At 42.4% G+C, this 13,694-nt stretch overlaps 1 protein-coding gene across 2 annotated transcripts in view; it reads left to right on the top strand.

The window, feature by feature from the left end:
• Positions 1 to 13,694, top strand: part of KIAA0319L (KIAA0319 like) — a 295,721-nt gene that overhangs the window by 89,646 nt on the left and 192,381 nt on the right. The window lies entirely within an intron of this gene.

Below are 13,694 nucleotides of genomic sequence, written 5' to 3'. Positions count from 1 at the left end.
AAAGCAATACTATCTAGAATGAAGTTTTTCAAATCTTCATTCAAATACTCATATTCAGGAAGTAGGATATTGCCGTTATCTTTATCAATAATAGCTAATCTCAACACTGCATATAAGGTAATTTTCCTGCCAAGCGTAGGTAGAGATTTTTCTTAATACGTCCCCTGTGTCTTTAAGGTAGGCCTTTGTTTGCATCACCAAAGGTTGCAGATGAAAATCTATCATAGCCGACAGGTTGCTGGTGAAGCTGTTGCATCAAGAAATTATAGGTCTATCAGGCAGGTGGAGGGTGTCCTTTAATATTTAAAAAATCAAATTCACTCTAGGTGATCACCTTTTTATCTAGTGCCCCAGTGGTTAGTTCCAACAACGATTTACTTATTTTCAAGATGGGGTTACTTTTATGTTTTTTTTCAGTGACACCGTCACCAAGCTGTTTTTGGATATCTTCAATGTATGCATGCCTTTTCAGGGACCACCCCTCCACCCGTGTCTGCTGCTTTTATAATGACAGACCTATCTTCTTTTAAGGTTTTTGAGAGCGTCTAACTCTTTCTTAGTTACATTGGGGGTCATTCCGAGTTGATCGCTCGCTGGCTAGTTTTAGCAGCCGTGCAAACGCTATGCCGCCGCCCACTGGGGAGTGTATTTTAGCTTAGCAGAAGTGCGAACGCATGTGCACCCGAGCTCTGCAAAAACAGTTTGTGCAGTTTCTGAGTAGCTCTGAACCTACTCAGTGCTTGTGATCACTTCAGCCTATTCATGTCCGGATTTGACGTCATACACCCGCCCAGCGAACGCCCAGCCACACCTGCGTTTTTTGGACACACCCGTGTTTTTGCAAACCCTCCCTGAAAACGGTCAGTTGACACCCAGAAATGCCCCCTTTCTGTCAATCTACTTGCGGCCGTCAGTGCGACTGAAAACTTCGCTAGAAGCTGTGCGCAACCACAACAGGCTTTGTACCCGTACATCGCACGTGCGCATTTCGGGGCATACACACGCGCAGAAATGCCGATTTTTAGCATAATCGCTGCGTTGCGAACAACGGCAGCTAGCGATCAACTTGGAATGACCCCCACTGAGTTTTCTGTAACATTTTATTCATTTCTTCACACACTACTTTATTAGAACATTCTAGAAAACGTCCTTTAAAATGAGTGGGGTAAAAGGTTGATGGGGGTTTAAAACTTGAAATGGTAGAAGGTCCTTGTGGGCCATCATCCTTTATTCAAAAATAATTTTTTAAAGGTCTGTTTTCTTATATATTTCTGAATATCGAGAAATAGATTAAATGAATTATGATGAAAAGACGGAGCAAATTTAAGCCCGTTTTGCAAGATTTTTATTTCATACTTTGTCAGTTCCCTGGCAGCAAAATTGCAAAATGTTTCCTTCAGAGATATTATCACCTGCTACAGGGATATTTAATTCCTTAACCGGTTTACTTTTCTGTTTCTTTGTCTTTTTTTTCTTTCTTGCATATAGGCTACTAAGAACATGCAGGTCTTAGTAGCCTATAGATTGGAGTGTTCAAGCACACTTGTAGCAATATACACACTTAACTGATGTAGGAGACTCTGCATATGGGTGTTCTGAATCTGTACTAATAGGGAGTGGTCTATCTTTAAGTTTGCAGGGCTTGTCCATCACAAACTAATATTATAATTCGTGCTCCAGTTCTACCCGCTGTTTTAATTTTAGCCATTAAAAGCGTTTACATGATATTAAAAATATTCTGGTGTTTGCTGCTCTGGCTGATAAAATGCATGAACAGTTTCTACTTAGAAAAGTGTGATTGCTCTTCGTCCTTTGCCAGTAGCTATACCTCTGTAACATCGCAGACGTGACATCCTCATTCCTCTACGACATCCTACTCTGGACGTCCTCATTCCTCCAGCAACCTCTGTAGGCAACCTGTCACTCCTAGTGCAGTGGGTTTAACATGAAAGCAATGATTTGATCAATTAAGGAGTGGAATAGCCCATCTGAAGGTAATAGGCTTGAAATGAAGAAGAAAAGAAAAAAAAGGAAGTGGAAAAACACTGCATCCTTTAGCATGAAATCGTATCACTGCTCTCTAGTGCAAAGCCTCTCTTGGAAAGCCTGGGAAATATTTGTTCCACCATGAGATGCTTGGGTATGTCTGTCCTGTACACCAGCTCACTTTTTTTTTTTTTTTAAATACTTTATTTATGCGTGGTCAGGTAGGTACAGAGAACATACTGAAAATACATGGGACAGGCGGCCAACATAGCCAGTGTCCGGGGTAGACCACATTTTCAAGTATATAACAAGATTAATCAATGAGGGAGAGACAATCAACTTCAAACATGGGGTTTGGGGGGGGAGGGGGAAGGACCACATTTGTGTCTATATATGATGTATACCATGAGAACAAGTAAAGTCAGATTAAGAGGGGGGAGGAGATTCAGAAGGGAGTGTGGACGAAGAGAGCAGCAGGGAGGAAGGGAAGTTAGAGCGGGGGGGGGGGGGGTGGGTGGGTTAGAGAGAATTGTCGGAGGGGGAGAGCAGTAGGGGCCCATGGGTCCCTGGGGGGGAGGGGGGTGTTCTAAAGGAGGGGAGGCTAGTTTCTGCGTTCGGCGGCGAGCCAAGGAGCCCAAACCTGCTCGAAGACGTGGCCCCGGTCGTGGAGATAGTATGTGATCTTTTCCATTGAGGCGATGTGCCAAATTTTAGCTTTAAGGGAGAGTAGGGAAGGTGGGGAGGGGTTCTTCCAGTTGAGGGCAATCAATGATTTTGCTGCTGCTAAGATATGTGAGGTTAGCTTTTGGGAGAATTTATTGAGGAGTGGGGGGGGATAACATAGCAGGGAGGTCCAGGGGTCTTTCCGGACAGGAGGGTCTAGAAGTGAGTTAAGGAGGGAGTAGACCAAGTCCCAGAAGGGCACAATTACTGGGCAGGTCCACCATGTGTGGAGCATAGTGCCTCTAGCTCCGCAGTTTCTCCAACAGGACGGGGAGGAGGATGGGAAAATTTTGTTAAGTCGGTCGGGGGTGTAGTACCAGCGGTAGTAGATTTTGTAGGCCGTTTCCTTAAAGGCAGTGGCAATGGAGCTTTTAGCGATCCCCAGCCTCATATCCTCCCAGTCCTCTGTTTCTGGAGGAGGTCCGAGGTCTTGTTCCCACGCGAGTTCATGGGGCCGGGAAGAAGGGAGGGAGGAGTCTAGTAGGAGAGAGTAGAGTTGGGAGATTATACCTTTGGAGGAATGGGAGTTGACGCATAGGGATTCAAAGGGAGTAAGGGCGCGGAGTAAGGCGGAAGAGGGGAAGGAGGCCAGAAAATGGCGTATTTGTAGGTATTGGAAGGGGTTAAGTGGTTGTGAGGGAGTTTTCCGCTGGAGGTCGGGCAGGGACAACCATTGGCCTCGATCGGCAAAGTCCGTTGGAAATTTAAGGCCCAGTGTTGTCCACATTCGGGATCTCGTAACAGAGAGTCCGGAGGAAAACTTGGGGTTTTGCCAGATGGGGGTCAAGGGTGAGGGTATGGTAGTGAGACCCCAGTTCAAAGAGAGAGCGTCCCAAGTTTTGAGATTGAATTTGATGGTAGGGAGATGCTTAGAGGCTGGGGATCGAGAGGTGGGGGAGAGGCCCCATAGGGGGGACAGGTCTGGAATGCCCATGAAGGCTGCTTCGATGTCCAGCCAGGACACCGATCCTGGAGGAGCGTATGAGGCGACAATGTGGGATAGGTGGGAAGCAAGGTAGTATAGTTTGACGTCGGGAAGGCCTCTACCACCCGCGAAGGTTGGTCTTTTCAGAGTATTGGCGGCTATGCGGGGAGGTCTGTGGTTCCAAATAAAGCGTGTGAGGGCTCGTTGAATAGTGCGGAGGAAGGTGGTCGGGACTGTCACGGGAAGGGTCTGGAAAAGATAGAGCCATTTGGGGAGAATGGTCATTTTAACCGCTATGATCCTGCCCAGCCACGAGATGAAAAGACTATTCCAAGAGGTCAAGTCAGCTAGTGTTTTGGTAAGGAGGGGTGGAAAGTTTTCTCGGAAGAGGCAGTCGTATCGAGGGGTTAGGTATATCCCTAAGTATTTGATCTTCGTGGGTTGCCATTTAAAATTGAAGTTGGTACGGAGGGACTCGGCCTCACGCTGGGGGGTATGAAGCATCATGGCCTCAGATTTGGAATAGTTGATTTTATATCCTGATATAAGACTGTAGGCTTGTAGTAGCGAGAATAGATTTGGGAGTGAGATGAGGGGTTGGGACAGGGAGAGTAGGATGTCGTCTGCAAAGAGAGAAATTTTGGGATTTGTGGGGCCCACCTGTATACCGTGTATGTCCGGGTGTGCTCTAATTTGAGAAGCAAGTGGTTCTATAATGAGGGCAAATATTAGAGGGGAGAGAGGGCAGCCCTGACGTGTGCCGTTGGCAATACTAAGTGGGGCGGATGGGATACCATTGATAAGGACGGTGGCAGTGGGAGTGGAGTATAATGCTAGGATGCTTGTGAGAAAGCCGCCAGATAGGCCATAGGCCTCTAGGGCGGGTCTCAAGAAATCCCAGGAGATTCGGTCAAATGCTTTTTCGGCGTCTAAGGAGAGTATGATAGTGGGGGCTTTCCTGGAATTCGAGATATGTATGAGGTCAATAGCACGCCTGGTGTTGTCCCTTGCCTGGCGGCCCGGGATAAATCCTACTTGATCGTAGTGAACTAGGGAAGGGAGGTATGGGTTAAGACGGGTGGCCAGGATCTTGGCAAAAATTTTAAGGTCTAGGTTCAGGAGGGATATGGGGCGGTAGCTGGCGCAGTTAAGGGGATCTTTGCCTTCTTTGGGAATCACCACTATTCTGGCCTCTAGCATCTCAGGGGGAAAGAGGTCGCCCTGGACAACCCCATTAAAGAGAGAGTGCAGGTGTGGGGAGAGAAGGGCAGAGAATTTTTTGTAGTATAGAGCCGTAAACCCGTCCGGGCCCGGGGATTTGCCAGTTTTTTGCATGAGGATAGTCTGGGCGATCTCTTCTACCGTGATCTCCCTGTTGAGGGAGTCCAATGCGTCCTGGGGTAGTCTGGGTAGTTTGGAAGCAGAGAGAAAGTGGGAAATGAGGTCAGCGTGGGGTTGGGAGGGGGCACCCGGTGGGGGAGGCGGGAGGTTGTATAAATCAGTATAGTAGGATTGAAAAGCGGCTCTAATGGCTATGGGGTCTTGAACAAGTTGGTTGAGAGAGTTCCTGATAGTGACAATGTTGGTTGTGGCTCTCGTAGAGCGGAGTCGTGCCGCCAGAATCTTGTCCGCCTTGTCGCCCTTATTGATTTATGGAATCATATTTATGAATATTAATATTTAATATATCATATATGGTATTTAATATATGGATATATTTCAATTAATATGCATTTATCATATATATCTGCAAATATATTATGTCAGGCTTACAAACTAATTGGCTGATACATATATGCAGTCCTTATACATATGACTTATGAAGTTATTAAGTTAAGATTCCTTAAAGAGAGTTCAAGCTTGAATATTACCGCTCTTTTTATATGATTCTTTATTTACAGGCAGATCAAATCGTACAGAATAAGATATACACAGTAGTGATATATATACTAATTATAATTATATATGCTTCCTTCGTTACATAACATAAAACAACATGACATAAGTTTCACAAACAGTTTCAATTGCTAACATAAAATGTATACTTGCAAGTTAAAGATTGCCATCCCAAGAATCATTCCTTCTGCATGTTCTCCATGACTTCTCCTCCTGACTGACTTCCTTCCTTCTCCTTCTTCTTCTCCCTCTCCCTCTTCCTTCTAACTCCTAACTACAAGTCTGGTCCTTTTATCTCATATTTTACCAATTCAAACTATCATATTCTCATAGTTTCCAATGGAATAGGTAATTATAGGTTTGTCAGATTCCAAGGTGTAATAAAACAAACATTGAACTGGGCTGTCGTGTCCTGTTCACGGAGGCATGGTGTCATAAAAGTGTGGTGTCCACACTGCCTTAAGCAAGTATAGTATTGTAAAATCTGGAATGTCTTTTCATCCAAAGTTCTGTTGTATTGACAAGTTTTCCTGGGGTCGGTTACACAATGTTTTATCAATGGATGTGATCTCTTTTCATAGTAGTTAATTTATACTCCCTAGCTTTTAACCTTCACTGGACAATAGACAAACCAGTAGATTCTGATCTACTGTAAGCACACCTGTGAATTCCAATGACCAACAGAGCTCTGTCACATACCTATTATCATTTATGGCCTAATACCTTTTCTCTACAATGACTCTTGATCTTACTGTAACCTCTCTGGCCTTATTTATGACTAGAGCAGAATAAACCTGTTCCCTACACTATTTTTTACCATCTTGCTGTAAAACACAAATATACAGTATATCTATATAAACACATACACAAACCTAATCTCTTAAATCAGCTAAACATTACCTCATACATTCAAACTTATTTCATATCTATTCCTTACTATATATATCCAGTATACTGTCCACTATGGTAACATCGCCTATTTATAATGAATTATATTTTGATTCAGACAATATCCATTGCCCTAATATTATACTAAGTGCAGACAATTACCTATAAGGCAACAGTCGCCCCCTTGTGGCCATGAGAAATTCTTTTGATTGGCCACACATTAAACTAGCGTAATTGCTTCCAAATACATTTCAAAATATTCCTTCAAACATAACTTTCGTTGTAACCATAATATATACCATAAGTGTAATAATAATAACCATTATGATTTTAAAAATCTCTAAAAATTCTTAGCTTACCTAACCTTATTCTACTTTTAACTAAAGCAGACAAAACTGAGGTTTTTATTCAGTATTCATGAGGAAAACTAATTTCTACAGACATTTGGAATACCATAGCCCAATTGTAGACCTTTTTTCTGTATCTGGATCAGTACGTTTGGACATTTTTGCTGTTCTTGTATGTAGCAATTTACTGGGATAAGACTGTCATCTGCGTGGTTTGCTTGCAATTGGAGATGCCTTGCGTTTGCATTATGGCCTTGCGTTTGCAACATTTGCACCATTACTAGAAGTAGAATTCTTCGTAGCAGCTGCTCCTTTGCTTGCCATTTCGCTGTTTGAGGCAGAGGGCTGTGTACGTCGAGTGCTGTGTCTTGAACATTCAGTACTTGTGACGACCCTCAGTAATAGTAATAGTCTTTATACAGTCTTTAGCAGTTCTGTTTCCTTTGCGTTTATCCAATGCCGCAGTTGTGACCAGTGTCCATATTGCTTTTGCACAAACAGGTTGTGATTTTGAATAGAACAGGCATATATGAAACAGTCTTTTTTTTTTTTTTCTTTCTTTCTTTCTTTCCTTGCTTGTTAATAGTAGGTCTTAATTGTCTTCGGGCAATAGTACCACAAATGGCTGTGAGTAGTACACCTACTCTGTTCTGTATTTCCTCACTGAATAAATTACCATGCAGTCTTAAATCTCCTTATTCTACCTTGTACCTATTTATACATCTCAATCTTACATAAACTTATACCAGTTTAACCCATATAAAGGCGTTTTCTATCCTACCTATATTTTGACTAATAATTATTTAAAATGCTTTTGATGTGTATATAGTAACATCCTATCAATACAATAAATGAATATAATTTTGCTTCAAACAGATATTAAATATCATTTAGGAATGGCTTTAAATATATCTAATTCCATCCAATATTATTTTATATGCAGCCATGTGCATATACAGTGACCCTGTTATGCTACAAATAATTATCTTAGACTTGTGACAGTCTTTATTAAGAGAATTATTCATCCCACTTAATAATCTCGGCCCAATTTGTTATAACGTGGTATACCATCCTGTATTAGATATTTAATTACTTTTGAAGCTTTTACGAAGGAAGCATAGGTAGTATCTATTGTGTAATATATAAAAAAAACATAAAATATTTACAAGGTATATATGCAATGATATAAAATATATCTCAGACAAATGTTTACATATATGTGATTAAGGTATATGAAGGGATGAGACAGTTCTGTATAATCACAGTGATGAGATGTGCTGTACACTGTTGTGGGAGTGTACATGTAGTTTGAAAGACAAGTAATGATTACTTGTGATGAAAGGGTTAATGAAAACCTTCCCCTTTCTTGTGAAACTGGAAAACTCCTTGAGGATTTGTCCATATATCAGTCTTTAGGGATGCTATGTAGATTTTGCTGGATAGCAGCGATGAAAGGGTTAATGAAGACCTTTTCCCTTGTAAATTGGAGTCTTTTTGGAGTCTTGCACCATTCTGTATACAGGTTGCCAGGATTACTATGAATCAAACAAAAATACATACAATGACTATCACAGATATTTATACAGTGATTTAACATAGCTTGCTATGCATTCTGTCCTATCTGCTGCATGTTATCAGGTACAGAATTTACAAATGTGTCTTTTAACGATTGAATAACAAACAAACAATTGTTTCTGGCCTGTGCCAATCTTTCCTGTCACATTGTGTGTCAATGACAGCACAATTGTCGCTGCAGATATGATGCAGGTTTAATTTGGAAACTGTGGCTGTTTGAACATCAAAGCAAACAATGGCTTCATTGGATCTAACAAGTAAAGGAATGATACTACCGTATTCACTTGTGACCATACTCCCTTGTGATGCAGCCTGGTCCCAGACTGTCTTTAACCATAGCGTTTGCTGCTTGGTGTGGCTCCTTAGTTTGGAAGAATCTTGGAGCTTCTGAAAAAACCTACTTTTGTGGGGAGAGAAACTTGTTAAACTTTGCCAAATATGTATTGCAGGTCCCAGGGCTTTCTGTCTTTCCACACCTGTAATAAAATGGTTATGGCACCAGGGCATAAAAACATTTTCATCCTGGTGATCCTTTTTGTCATTGTTAATTGGTGTGTGGTTTGCAGAATGACACTCTGCATGTGGTCTCTCTGAGAGCATGCAAACATTTGCACCATCACTAGAAGTCTCTGAGTGCTCTGTGGGGGTTACATAAGTTTGGGAACTTTGTTTGTAAACATGCATTCCTGAATTAATTTCATGGATTTTCCCTTTAAACATGTTTCCAGGTGAATACATTTCAAGGTTTGCAACTCTGGTTGCCATGGGAGTTTTCACCATGGGGAACTTCCCCACCCCTGTGTGCACTGTACTGCTGCTATCAGTGTTTAAATCTGCTGACAATTCACCTTTGCCTAAGGGCATAACAAATTCTTCATTTACATTGGGAACTCTGAGAGTGTATTCAGCAGAATACTCATAATCTGAGTTACAATGATCTTCCCCCTTACTAGACACAGTATAGGGGACATCTCCTATTGCTGCTACCTCCTTTACATTAATGTGCTGTCTGATGATAGACACATCCGGCACATTGCTACTTTCTTCCTTTACCACAGAGGCTGTTCTGCTGGTGGTCTGTGTGACCATAGCAGACTCCATGCGCTGCACATTGATGCAGTCCTGCAACATGTAACTTTCCTTAATTTTAGGATCTTGACTGATTAAGTCATTTCTGACTCCTGTAGACTCTGTGTACAGAGTTTCACATACCTCAACACTATTCCTGTTTGGTGTTTCTATCTCAGCTTGCTTGCTGGATGTTATCTCTTCATCAGAGATCTTGACAATTTGATTACAAACTGTCAGGCTTTTCGCTTCTGCCCCAAACTTTTTCTGTTTATTTTTCTGTTTAAGGGACTTAAATAACGAATGCATTTTTGCATTAATGGTCAGGCACGCCTTACGAAGACGTGAACCTGATTCTTCTTTACATTTCTGTTTGGCTTCTAGAGCCGCAGTTCTGCGCATTTTTCTAAATGCTACAGAAAACTTTTGCATTTTTAACATTTCAATGCTAAATTTATATATTCTTTGTTTTTAGTACTGAAGGTATCCTCTCCTTAAGATTGACCGGTGTCTTAAGGTTAAACTCTAATACCTGGTACATTTATACATTTATTTGGAAATACTCTTTTCCACTGTGCACATTTTCTATTCTAGGCCTTTAAATTCTTTATTCTCATTTGTAACCTATTCCACTGTGATCTTGTATTTTGCCAGCAGGCTTATAGCCTTTGGTGCTGCTTCCTAATAGATATTATGTTAGTTAAAATAACGTATATTGCACTAACACATTTATCCTAGGTTATACAGAATACAAAATTGACATTACACAATGGTAATAAATTTTCATAGATACATCCCCACCGTGATTCTGCAGATTTGGTAGCCAGCTTATAGCATCTGCTACTCCTCATAAATATTATAGATCAGATAATCAGATTCAGTAATAACAAGTCCCTTCGTGGTCGCCAATATTGATTTATGGAATCATATTTATGAATATTAATATTTAATATATCATATATGGTATTTAATATATGGATATATTTCAATTAATATGCATTTATCATATATATCTGCAAATATATTATGTCAGGCTTACAAACTAATTGGCTGATACATATATGCAGTCCTTATACATATGACTTATGAAGTTATTAAGTTAAGATTCCTTAAAGAGAGTTCAAGCTTGAATATTACCGCTCTTTTTATATGATTCTTTATTTACAGGCAGATCAAATCGTACAGAATAAGATATACACAGTAGTGATATATATACTAATTATAATTATATATGCTTCCTTCGTTACATAACATAAAACAACATGACATAAGTTTCACAAACAGTTTCAATTGCTAACATAAAATGTATACTTGCAAGTTAAAGATTGCCATCCCAAGAATCATTCCTTCTGCATGTTCTCCATGACTTCTCCTCCTGACTGACTTCCTTCCTTCTCCTTCTTCTTCTCCCTCTCCCTCTTCCTTCTAACTCCTAACTACAAGTCTGGTCCTTTTATCTCATATTTTACCAATTCAAACTATCATATTCTCATAGTTTCCAATGGAATAGGTAATTATAGGTTTGTCAGATTCCAAGGTGTAATAAAACAAACATTGAACTGGGCTGTCGTGTCCTGTTCACGGAGGCATGGTGTCATAAAAGTGTGGTGTCCACACTGCCTTAAGCAAGTATAGTATTGTAAAATCTGGAATGTCTTTTCATCCAAAGTTCTGTTGTATTGACAAGTTTTCCTGGGGTCGGTTACACAATGTTTTATCAATGGATGTGATCTCTTTTCATAGTAGTTAATTTATACTCCCTAGCTTTTAACCTTCACTGGACAATAGACAAACCAGTAGATTCTGATCTACTGTAAGCACACCTGTGAATTCCAATGACCAACAGAGCTCTGTCACATACCTATTATCATTTATGGCCTAATACCTTTTCTCTACAATGACTCTTGATCTTACTGTAACCTCTCTGGCCTTATTTATGACTAGAGCAGAATAAACCTGTTCCCTACACTATTTTTTACCATCTTGCTGTAAAACACAAATATACAGTATATCTATATAAACACATACACAAACCTAATCTCTTAAATCAGCTAAACATTACCTCATACATTCAAACTTATTTCATATCTATTCCTTACTATATATATCCAGTATACTGTCCACTATGGTAACATCGCCTATTTATAATGAATTATATTTTGATTCAGACAATATCCATTGCCCTAATATTATACTAAGTGCAGACAATTACCTATAAGGCAACACCCTTCTCATAAAAGGTCTGGCGAAGCCACTTAAGACGCTTGGCCACCCGTGTAGTGAGAAGGAGGTCAAGTTCCGCCTTAATGGTGCGAAGTTCGGACAAGACCTTCGGGTCGGAAGACGCCTTGTGTAGGGTCTCGAGTGCGTGGAGTTTAATGGAGAGTCTATTGTATTGGGAGAGGGTTTGCTTTTTGGCTTTTGAGGCAAGGCTAATGAGGTGCCCCCGGAGGACCGCCTTGTGTGCCAGCCAGAGGGTGGACCTAGAAATGTCGGGATGGTCATTTAAGGCGAAGTAATCAGAGATCATGTTTTGGAGGTGAGAGTTTATCTCAGGGTTGTGTAGGAGGGAATCGTTGAGACGCCATGTCATGGGGCGAGGGCGAGAAACCAGGCCTGTCAGGTCGCAGGATATGGGGGCGTGGTCGGACCAAATTAGTGGGTGAATATGGGCATCCTGGAGATTCAGGGCCAGATCATGGCTGAGCAGGATCATATCAATTCGGGAGTAGGAGTTATGTGGGGCGGAGTAGAAGGTGTAATCGCGGGCAGAGGGATCTTTTATCCTCCAAGAGTCATAGAGGAGTTGAGAGCGCATGAGACGGAGGAGGGATCTAGAGCGGAGGGAGTCCGACGGGGAAGGGGCAGGGGAGGCGGTAGAACGATCTAGCTGTGGGTTGAGGACGGAGTTAAAGTCCCCTGCAAGTATGAGGTCGCCTCTTTGGACTCGTGTGAGGAGAGTATCCAGCCTTGTGAAGAATCGTTCCTGTCGTTGGTTGGGGGCGTAGACGTTGACTAGGGTGCATAATTTATTATTAAGTTTCCCCACCAGGACTAGGAAACGACCGTCTTTGTCGGTATGGGAGTCTAAGAGTTCGAAGGTGAGGTGACGGGCAAATAGGATCGCTACTCCACGTTTTTTGGCTGAGTGATCGCAGGCGTGAAAGGAGATAGGGAATGGTTTGCAATGGAGGGTAGGATGTGAGTCGTGTAGAAAGTGAGTTTCCTGTAGAAAGATCAGGTCGCCTCTGTGGTGTTTAAGGGAGGCAAACAGTTTACCTCTCTTTTGAGGGCTATTCAGACCCTTCACATTATGAGAAAGAACCCGGAGACCCATGGGGAAACAACAGCGAAGTAGGCAGATTAAAAAGAGCGGAAATGTTTAGAGATGTAGGAAGGGGGGGGGGAGATAGGTTGGAGGTATATGAGGTGGGAAAGAGTATGGTCCACGTAGGGAGGGGGGGGAGAGGAGACCGGAAGGGGTGGGAAGGTAGTTGGTCATCTGGCATTGGAGGCCAGGACCGGTAGAGCTGACAATGGGAGGGAGTACTAGGCGTCGGGTGAGCACCTAGGTCAGCGGTAGGGCGCATGGCCCTGTGGGGGCGCGGCATGGGGCCCAGTTCGTGGATCACGAGCCGCTCGGGAAATAATCGTAGGCAAGCCTCCCCCGGGGGGAGTCTGAGGGAGAAAGCTAGAGAGAAGACAGGAAGAGAAGACAGCTGGAGCGCCAGCCCCATGGGGCTAAGAAGAGGAGAAGGGGGGGGGGGGAAGGATGGAAGGACTTAACTCAGAGGATAGCATGGAATCACTTCAGGACAGAGACATTTGTAATTTTAGGCAGTTAGGCATTAAGATTCGCAGCATTGAAACGTTTCAACAGGGGGCAACAATAAAGCATTTGTAAAACAACAACTGAGGAAACAAGAGATCAGATTACGGAGAACCTGAAATAGCGTAAGATTTCTATTGGGAGAGTGCGACCAGGGGTGGTCGCCCCATTTTTGTGTGAAAAGCGGTTGTGTAGAGGGATGAAAGTTCTCAGGTAACTGGAGGTGGAGCTTGGGAGGTCGCGGAAGATGGGACCGTGATCCATTCTGAGCGCGGAGATTGGGGTGTGTCCCGTTGTGACCGCGGCGGGAAGCGCGGCGGGTGAGCATCTTGGTCAGGGGTGGAGATGCCCAGCCTTGAGAGGAGCGTTTGGGCCTCTGATTGATCTTTGGCTGTGAGAAGTTTCCCTTGGTGCCATACGAGGATCCGGAAAGGGAAACCCCAGCGGTACTTCACGT

This window comes from Pseudophryne corroboree, chromosome 2 (assembly GCF_028390025.1).
Source record: "Pseudophryne corroboree isolate aPseCor3 chromosome 2, aPseCor3.hap2, whole genome shotgun sequence".
In the NCBI taxonomy this organism is placed as follows: domain Eukaryota; kingdom Metazoa; phylum Chordata; class Amphibia; order Anura; family Myobatrachidae; genus Pseudophryne; species Pseudophryne corroboree.
Note: the sequence above shows the minus strand (reverse complement) of the source record. Positions and strands in the feature narration are given on the sequence as shown.